This window comes from Hyaena hyaena, unplaced genomic scaffold (assembly GCF_003009895.1).
Source record: "Hyaena hyaena isolate Hyena2069 unplaced genomic scaffold, ASM300989v1 scaffold_158, whole genome shotgun sequence".
Lineage (NCBI taxonomy): Eukaryota > Metazoa > Chordata > Mammalia > Carnivora > Hyaenidae > Hyaena > Hyaena hyaena.
Window position 1 is genome coordinate 2,999,446 of NW_024080790.1, and position 10,455 is coordinate 3,009,900.

Consider the following 10,455-nt stretch of genomic DNA (forward strand, 5'->3'; position numbering starts at 1 on the left):
ACATCTAGGTAATCTCAACTTCCTGATGTTCTCTGGGCATTTTCTTATGTTTCTCATGCATTTGGCCTTTTGTCCATTCTCAGTGACAAACTTCTGGAATACAGAAGCTTCTATATAATTTCCTCAAGACATCCAGTCTGGGTCGACATGATACTCTACATAGAAAACCCAACAGACTCCACCAGAAGCCTACTAGAACTGATCCAAGAATTCAGCAAAGTTGCAGGGTACAAAATCAATGTGCAGAAATTGGTTGCATTCTTATATACCAAAAATGAAGCAACAGAAAGAGAAATCAAGAAACTGATCCCATTCACAATTGCACAAAAAACCATAAGTACCTCGGAATAAACCTAACCAAGGATATAAGAGATCTGTATGATGAAAACTATAGAAAACCTTTGAAGGAAATTGAAGAAGACACAAAGAAATGGAAAAACATTCCATACTCATGGATTGGAAGAATAAATATAGTTAAAATGTCATTACTACCCGAAGCAATCTACACATTCAATGCAATCCCAATCAAAATTGCACCAGCATACTTCTCAAAACTAGAACAAACTATTCTAAAATTTGTATGGAACCACAAAAGACCTCAAATAGCCAAAGTAATATTGAAGAATAAAACCCAAACGGGAGGTATCACCATCCCAGACTTTAGCCTCTACTACAAAGCTGTCATCATCAAGACAGTATGGTATTGGCACAAAAACAGACACATAGACCAATGGAATAGAATTGAGAACTCAGAATTGGACCCAAAAATATATAGCCAACTAATCTTTGACAAAGCCAGAAAGAGTATCTAATGCAAAAAAGAGAGCCTCTTTAACAGATGGTGCTGGGAGAACTGGACAGCAACATGCAGAAGAATGAAACTAGATCATTTTCTCACACCATACACAAAAATAAACTCAAAATGGATAAAGGGCCTGAATGTGAGACAGGAAACCATCAAAACCGTAGAGAAGAAAGCAGGCAACAACCTCCTCGACCTCTACCGCAGCAATTTCTTACTTGACACATCCCCAAAAGCAAAAGAATCAAGAGCAAAAATAAACTATTGGGACCTCATCACGATTAAAAGCTTCTGCAAGGCAAAGGAAACAATCCATAAAACTAATAGGCAACCGACAGAATGGGAAAAGATAGTTACAAATGACATATCAGATAAAGAGTTAATATCCAAAATCTATAAGGAACTCACCAAACTCCACACCTGAAAAACAAACAACCCAGTGAAGAAATGGGCAGAAGATATGAACAGACACTTCTTCAAAGAGGACATCCAGATGGCCAACAGACACATGAAACGATGCTGAGCATCCCTCCTCATCAGGGAAATACAAATCAAAACCACACTTAGATACCACCTCACACCAGCCAGAGTGGCTAAAATGAGCAAATCAGGGGACTCTTGATGCTGGCGAATATGTGGAGAAATGGGCACCCTCCTACCCTGTGGGTGGGAATGTAAACTGGTACAACCCCTCTGGAAAACAGTGTGGAGGTTCCTCAAAAAATTAACAATAGAACTNCATAGCAGCACTCTCAACAATAGCCAAAATATGGAAAGAGTCTAAGTGTCCATCAACGGACGAACGGATCAAGAAGATGTGGTTTATCTATACGATGGAATACTACATGGCAATGAGAAAGAAGGAAATCTGGCCATTTGTAGCAACATGGATGGACCTTGAGCGTGTTATGCTGAGCGGAATAAGTCAGGCAGAGAAGGACAAATATCATATGTTTGCACATATAGGAGGATTAGGAGGAACTTAACAGAGGACCATGGGGGAGAAGAAGGGGGGAAATAGTGGGGGAGAGGGAGAGAGGCAAACCATGAGAGACTCTTGAATGCTGAGAACAAACTGGGGACTGATGGGTGTCGGGGGGGGAGGGGGGAGATGGGCATGGAGGAGGGCACTTGTGGGGATGAGCACTGGGTGTTATATGGAAACCAACTTGACAATAAACTATTTGTAAAAGAAAAAAAAATAAAAAAGACATCCAGCCTGGGTGTGTACATAAGCCTTTAGTAACTATTGAGGGAGAGTTGCTGACGGTGCTGTGAGCAGGCTTCTGAGGTCCCATGGTTTAGTGCTCTCTGAAAACTGGCCAGTGACCACATAAAGGGTACAGTGAAAATGGCACTGAACTGGGCAGAAGACCTGAGTTTTGATTCAGCTTGCCACTCCTTAGCTCTGGGCCTTGGACCATTCACATAGATTCTCTTGTTCCTGGTTTAATTTTCAGTGAAGCAAGGGGGTTGTTTCCCTCCTTCCTTTGGGAAAGCCATGTTTCCCAAAGTGAGCCATTGAAGACTATAGGACCACTATAGTGTGTGTCCAGACTGTCCTGCAGGTTATAGACTGCATCTATGATGTCTTACACATACGTAATTGTTTTTCCAATGTATTTATAAGTCGTCATGACTTATAAAATACAGGTTCATTTTGAAGTGTTACTAAGTTCATAGTGGCTATTAATGGCAAACATAATAAAGAGTAATGTTTATTAAATCCTTGCTTGGTGTGAATTATAGTAAGTGCCTGTCTCAGGTTGGAATTCCAGATCTGGAGAAGAGGATTTGTGTACAGGGGGCTTATACAGAATTTTTCTAAGAATTAGGAGAAGCAGAAGAGAGGAAAAGAAACTGACCAGGGGTGTAATTACAGGTGAAGTACCAGCCTCAGCCTGATTGAGTGGGGGGTGGGGGTGGGGCTCTGGAATGTAAGTGAAATTGTGGAGCTTGTCCTCACTCATGGCAAAGGAACTAGGCTTTCATACTTCTATCCTGGTCAGTTGCTGGCTAAGGGCCACATCAGGAGGGTGATGGTGGTGTTGGGAGACAAAAACTCCCAGGTTTCTGGCTTTTTGAGCCTTATTACCACAAAGCAGTTTCAGTAGCCTTCAAACAGTTCTCTGAATAGAATTATAGGCAGTTAGCAGGTAAAGGAAAAAACCCACCCCAGACTACTCCATACCAGGAATGGCCAGGAGACCGTTGTACAGAAACCACGAAAGTGCTCCCAGGGGGTCTGATGGAGTGTCGTACCTCACACAGCTGGCTAGCACTAGATCCAAGATTCAAAGCAAGAAGCCCGTACTTTTACCACCATACTGCATACTGATCTCTGCTTCCCCAAGTGCAACAAGCTATCATATGAAGAAAATTATAGGAATATATGGGCAAGATATTGGAGGTACTATGTGGTGGTCTAACACTTGATGATGTCATGATCTCATGCCAGTGTTGTGCTCCGATTTCAAAGCAATTTCAAGGGCAATTTGGATTTCAGTTATTTTCTGTCTTAACAATCTTTCTGAGTTAAACAATTTTAATCAAAATCAAAAGATCCAGCTGGAGTTTGTTAATAGCTAAGAAAACAATGGCCAAAGGTGAAAGATTTTTAAAGAACTACAAGGTACTTCTGTTGGCAGAATAATTGAGAGATGGCTGTTTGAGTGGGAAACAATGTAATTTGGATTCCTAATTCAGCAAAATTACTTAATTGGCAACACATGATTCAATCACCAGAGACTACCAGGAGGATGGCCTTTAAGTGAGAGTGTATGGAAATGCAGGAAGATGGCAGATTCCTAAATATGAAACAGGGAAAAGTTTTCCTTTTATTCAATGTTAACTTCCTGTCATTACCTGTGTCATCCTTTCTGTAATCCTGTATTCATGAGGATAGTGACACAAAGCTCCCATCATGAGTTGCTCTGAGAATCCCAAGGGCTGATAAAGAACTCTACAACTGTACCATGTCTGGTACAGTAAATCGTTGAAGGCGTTCAGGGGGTCTTGACCTAGACTCACAGTGGTTCTCAATCAGGGACAGTATCCTTCCCTTCCCCAAAGGTTTTTAGAAATATGGGGGGGGGGAAATCATTTGTTGTCACAATGAATAGGTTGTCACAGGGTGAGTGTATGTGGGCTACTGGAGTTTAGTTCGGGGTGGGGGCAGTGATGCTAACCATTTTGCAGTGCACAGGATAGTTCCACATGAGGAAGAAGTTTTACTTTAAATGCTAATGACACCAGCATTTGGGAGAAGTGATTTGAGAAACATAATCATCAAATATGAGACCCAGTGGCCTCTGAAGTGACTTATACTTTTCCATGTGCCTGTAGAAAACCACATACAAAATTAGAGGGTTAAGCAATTGAGGCTGCTCAGAATGGAGTTGCCCTTCCCTTTAGTAGTGAACTCCCTGTCACTGGAGTTATTAAAAAAGAGGCCTTTTTTAATAATAGCTATTAATAATTGGGATGATGAAGAAGGTGCATCGTAGTTAGGAGTGAACCAGCTCTGATTCCTGTCTTTGGTACTAACTCACTGGCTAGTGTGGTCCTGGCCTTACCACATTTCCTCTCCATCTGTCCAGTGACGGTCCCTAACTGTTCATTGCTCAGAATCTGTGATTCTATAGTTTGAGAGTAGATCATGTTCTTTGACATAATTCTACTGGAGCTTTAGATAAGTACCTTAATTTGTTATTCTTATCCAATGTGTGAAATAAAAATAAGCTCAATTTTCTTTTTCTTATTCACAAGGAAAAAGGTAGGCTTAAGTGAGCTTGAATGCTAAAATACCTTGAAAGTGGGAAGTATAGTAAAGTAAGTGCCATTTTGAGATATTTCTTCTGTAACACTTTCCTACAAATTCTAGTGCTGGTGGGTAAATGGGTCTCAGGAAGCTGCTTGAAGCTCTTACAGATCCTATATACCTTTATTTTTGGAGCCCTATGCTTCATCATATCAGACTTACTAAAATATTCTCACATCTCCCATTGAATAAAATGTAAATATAATAATATGTTACTTATTCTTAAAATTTTTTTTAATGTTTATTATTTATTTTTGAGAAAGAGAGAGGACAGAGCCTGAGTAGGGGTGGGGGTACAGACTAAGAATCCTAAGTAGGTTCCAGACTGAGTTGTCAGCACAGAGCCTGACATGGGGCTCGAACCTACAAACTGTGAGATCATGACCTGAGCTGAAGTCGGACGCTTAACTGACTGAGTCATCCAGGTGCCCCATAGTATGTTATTTATTCTGTTAAAATGTTTTAATAAGCACTTAATTGGGTGTTTAGTATTATTGAGTTCTATATTTTAGAGAAAATAAAAAATTAAAAAAAATCAGTTTCTGGTCGGCCCTTTAAAAACTCAGAGATCCTTGTCCCTATAACTATTTTAAAACAGTGTTTATTTATTTATTTTGAAAGAAAGAGTGAGTAGGAGAGGAGCAAAGAGAGAGGGAAAGAAAGAATCCCAAGCAGGCTATGCACTGTCAGCGTGGAGCCTAATGCAGGGCCCAAACTCACAAACCGTGAGATCATGACCTGAACTGAATGAAGAGTCAGATGCTTAACCGACTGAGCCGCCCATGCCTTCTAGTTCCCCTAACTGTTAATACTTGGGGAATGTCTTTAGAGAAAAGATATCAGGTCAAACTAATAGCTATTAATAATTGGTAGAATGAGAAAAGTTCCATTCTCATAGCCTTCCTCTGTGCCTTAATAGACTAGTCCTTTTGGTCAAGATGGATCTGGGTGTAGGAAAGGAGGGCACAGGGAGCCATAAGTACTGGCCAAATGACTGCAGCTAACTTGTGCGTGCCTGTGAAGAGTAGTGTGTGTGCATGTGTGGTACTGAGTAACAGATGAGGGTTTGGGGGTAAAATTACATGAGAGAAAAGAAACCACAGGGTTAATGATAGGTTATGGTAGGAATAGTTCTGAGATGGCTCCCCAAATACCTACCACCTGGTGTACACAGCCTGTATCGTCCCCTCCATCTGAATGTAGAGACCTGTTAACACAATGAGTTATGCTATGTGGCAAAGTGGAAGGGATTTTGCAGATTTAATTAAGGCCCTTGATCAGTTGGCTTTAACTTAATCAAGAAGGAGATGATCCTAGGTGGGCCTGACCTAACTAGGTGAGTCCTTTAAAAGGAGGTCTAGAAGTCAGAGTTGAAAGAAGTTACAGACATTCTCCTGTTAGTCTTTGTTATGGACTAAATGTTTCCTCTTTCCCCCTCCAGTTCCAACTCTTATTATTATTGCCTTATTACACCAAAGGGCTGGCTCGCTCTCCCTGAGTGAAGACGAGATCATGGGAATACACAGAAGATGGTTGTCTGCAACCCAGCAGGAGAGCTCTCACCAGAACTTGACCATGTTGGCACACTGATCTCAGGTTTCCAGCCTGCAGAACTGTGGGAAAATAAATTTCTGTTGTTTAAGCTGTCCAGTCTATAGTATATTTTTATGGCAGTCAGCAGGCTTATGCAGCCTTGAACAAACAAGCTGCCATGTGGACGGAGGGCCATGTGGCAGGAATAGCAGGTGGCCTTTAGGAGCTGAAGGCCTCAGTTCAATAGCTTCAAGGATTTTAATTCTGCCAACAATCAGTGAGCTTGGGAGAAAATCCCAAACTCTAGATGAAAATGCAGCCTAATGAGACCCCGGGCAGAGAACTCACCTAAGCGATGCCCAGGCTCCTGACCTATGGAAACTGTCAGGTGGTAAGCAGGTAATTGTTTTAAGCCACTAATGGGGATAATTTATTGTATACCAAAGAAAACTAATACCTCCAAGTGCCTGTTGGAGGTATGCCTTTGCTCAGGCACAAGACAAGATTTAGGGAGTGGGTAACCAGTTGCTCTCACTTTTCTTCTTAGCGTTACTCAACTGAGTTTTTACATCCGTATAATTCACATAGTTATCTCAGGAAAAGCAAGGAGATTCTCTGATTTGTCTTTATCATTAAAAGTGCAGCTCATCATGTACTTCATGTGTGTTGGCATTTCTGTGGTGAAGCATTTTGCATGTTTTCCTACGAAGGTAGCCCAGGATGGGTTTCATTAGGAATTGCAAAGCAAAGTGAATGAAAGCTTTTATCAGCCATGGCTTAAAATAAAGAAGCAGTGCCATAAGAGACCATCAGTTTGTTTCCAGATAATGCTTCCAGTTCTCCTCTCCTGTTGCTGACAGTTAATCTTTGTTTTCAAACAAATTCTCCCAGTCAGCAGGCAGCTGGAAGTGTGTTTGGTCACCAGAAGGTTGTCTGCCCTGCTTTCTTCCTGGAGAGCTGAAAATCTGGGAACTCACCCTGTTACTCTCCAGTTTCCAGATTTCCTTGACTCAGCATTAGGTGGAAAGAAAGCTGAGTTTTGATAGGAAAAAAAATCTGAATGGTCCCTTAGAGAAAGACAGTGCTTCCACAAACCGAGGCCCTAGTGGGTGTGAATTGTGCAGTTGGAGGAAACTTCATCTTGTGTCTCCACATTGTGTCGTACTTGATTCAGGACTGTTTCATCCTGCTGTAGGTGTCTCTTTCCCTTATGACCCAGGGCCTCTTCCTAATCCCTCTCTGAAAGCCTCTTTCTTTTCATTACATGGTCATAATTATTTCTCTGTCAAGTGCGTAACCTAACACCTCTCCATGCATACTGCCAAGGTTTGAAACCATAATAAGCGGAATGCTCACCTTTGAAGCCATTATTTCAATCATTAGAACACAGTTTATTCCTTGAGAGGACATTAACATTTGAAAATGTGTCAACCAGAGTAAGAAATTCATCATGATCATAGACCACCTGCCAACTGATTAAAATGCAATGTTCTGATTTTCCTGGATTTTTTAGATCTGATGTCAGTTTATGTTTTTACATTGTCTTGGTAAAGTTCCTCATAAAGTGTTTGTGAAGGCCAGAGAAGTTTGATTTTTAAACAAGAAACTAGAAAAAAAAATGCAGTCAGAAGAGAGGGCACAGGTGATCCCCTTGGAGCATCAGGGTTGATGGGAGAGATGCCCCCTGTCCCCTGCCCCTCATTGAGAAGCCATTTCTCTCCTAGCAGGACTCAAAGCTGGAATGGCCTCTGCATTTGGGCACCTATAATTTTGAGCAAAAATGAGTCTGGTTGCTGTGTTGAATTTCTTAGAAGACTTTAATGAGATCATCTCTGCAGTTCAATTGGTAAGGAGTAAAGGACAAATATTCCACTTCTGTCTAGCAAAAAGCCACATTTCATCATTAATACAGTTGAAATTGTTAGTTGAAAACATCTAGTGCAAAAAAAAAAAAGGTGGGTTTGAAAGTAAAATATAAATTCTTTGGAAGCTGGAACATGGGGTTAAGATCATGTCAACTTAGAGATTTTCTGGACGGTACTTGTTGTCAGGGTAACAGTACTTCTTTCTAAAGCTCAGAGGGGAAACCAGCAAAGTAAGATGGTGCAATTAGTGTGACCTTAACCACTCACCTTTCAGCTCCTGGAATGTATTTGAAATGGCTGATATTTTTGGCTAGGTATTTCAGTGGATCCATTCTTTCCCAGTTGCCAAAGTCTTTATAACAAACCACCCAAATTTTAATGGTTTGAAACAATAACACTTATATTGCTTATAGATCTATAATTTGGGCAGGGCTCAGTGTGGATAGTTGTGAAGTCAGCTGGAGTACCTTGAAAGGTTAGGGTTGGAAACATCTGAAGGCTCATTTACTCACATATCTGGAGATTAATCCTGGGAAGACTAAAACAGCTGAGATAACACAATTGGAGTTCCTTGGTCATCTTTCTCTTTCTGTGTGGCTTTTCTAGGGCATCTCTCCAACATAGCAGTTTCAGGACCGCTTCATGACTTCTTACATGTCAACTTAGGGTTCTCAAGGTGCATGTTCTAAGAGAGAGCAAGGCCTATAGGCAACAATACTGTGTTATAAATGTAAAATTTTGTTGAGAGGGTAGATCTCATGTTAAGTATTCTTCCCATAATAAAATTAGAGAGAGAGAGAGTGCCAGGCAGAAACTGTATCACCATTTACAATCCAGTCTTGGAGGACATCACTTCTGCATTCTGCGAGTCACTAACCTGGCCCACATCCGAGGGCAGTAGAATTTGACTCCCTTTGAAGTGTAAGGGTGCTTTCTAGTTCTGAGCATATGGGGACTCAGGTAATGAAAGGTCAGCTTTTTAACTCAGGGTTAGGGACTAGTGCCAGCTAAGTGATATCCTCTATGAAGTGCTCTTTGTCCTTCTGATACAGAAGATTGTCTCCTGCCCCTTCTGATTGATCAGCCATGTGGCCTGTGATTCTCTCAATTCTCTCCACATTTGCACAGCCCTGTAATACTAAACCTTTGCTTCATATTTGTTTACCCAGCTAGACTGGAAACATCCTGAGGGCAGGAGCTGTATATCTTTTTTTTTTTTTAATATAATTTATTGTCAAATTGGCCAACATACAGTGTGTAAAGTGTGCTCTTGGTTTTTGGTTTTTGGGGTAGATTCCCATGGTTCATCGCTTACATATAATACCCAATGCTCATACCAGCAAGTGCCCTTTTCAGTGCCCATCACCCAATTTCCCCTCTCTATCACCCCCACATCCACCCTCAGTTTGTTCTCTGTATTTAAGAGTCTCTTATGGTTTGCTTCCCTCCCTGTCTGTTTGTAACTATTTTCCCTCCCTGTCTGTTTGTAACTATTTTTTTCCCCTTCCCTTCCCCCATGGTCTTCTGTTAAGTTGTTCAAGATTCACATATGAGTGAAAACATCTTTTGTTCCCCTCAGTTCTGGGCCTGGCATCCAGTTCAGATTTGTGAGTTGGTTACTATCCTGATGTCCTATGCTTTCTAATACCTACACAGTTCTGTGAGTCAGGAACCTTTCAATTGCAAGTGAAAGAAACCTAACCTAGGCTAATGTAAGCTACATGGTCATTGAAAGACATCACTGGAGCGTCCCATCTTTCTTTCTCCCTGCCTTCTATTGTCTCTGATTTCTGTATGTTGATTCATTATTGGTTCAGTTCTCTTCTGTGGTATGAAGATAACTATGGAAAACTCCAAATTAATTCTCACATTTTCTGATTAATCCCAGAGCAAAAAGAGACTGTGTGTTTCCTACAGTGGCCGTGATTGGTCAGATTTGGGTTGTGGTCTCTCCTCTGAAACAATCTCTGTGGCCGGGGTTTGGGATACACTGGGTTTTGTCCTCACATCTGTGATAGGAGAATCAGTACTTGGTGGTAGCCAGTACCACACCAGAGGGTCAATGCTCACAAGGAGAATGTAGCACCTGTTTATCGTAACAACTAACTCAGCAGTGAGGGAGGAGAGAGTGACTACAGAGGCTCAGGGGTCTCAAAGGAGGAAGTATAAGGCAAGAAAGGAAGGGGAAAGTATCTCCTTAAAATGAGTGCCCAGTGTATGCTATAAGCGGTAGCCTTTTGTAGATTCTGATCTCATTTGATTCCCCAATAATTCAGTAAGACAAGTAGGATAATTTTAAGTTTAAAGAAGAGGAATCAAAGCTTGATGATGAAGGTAGGATTCAAATCCAGGATATTTGTCTTCCAAGGCCCTGTACTTTCCTCTAACCAGGGTTTCTCAACCTCAGCACTACTGGCATTTAGGACCAGGGAAAT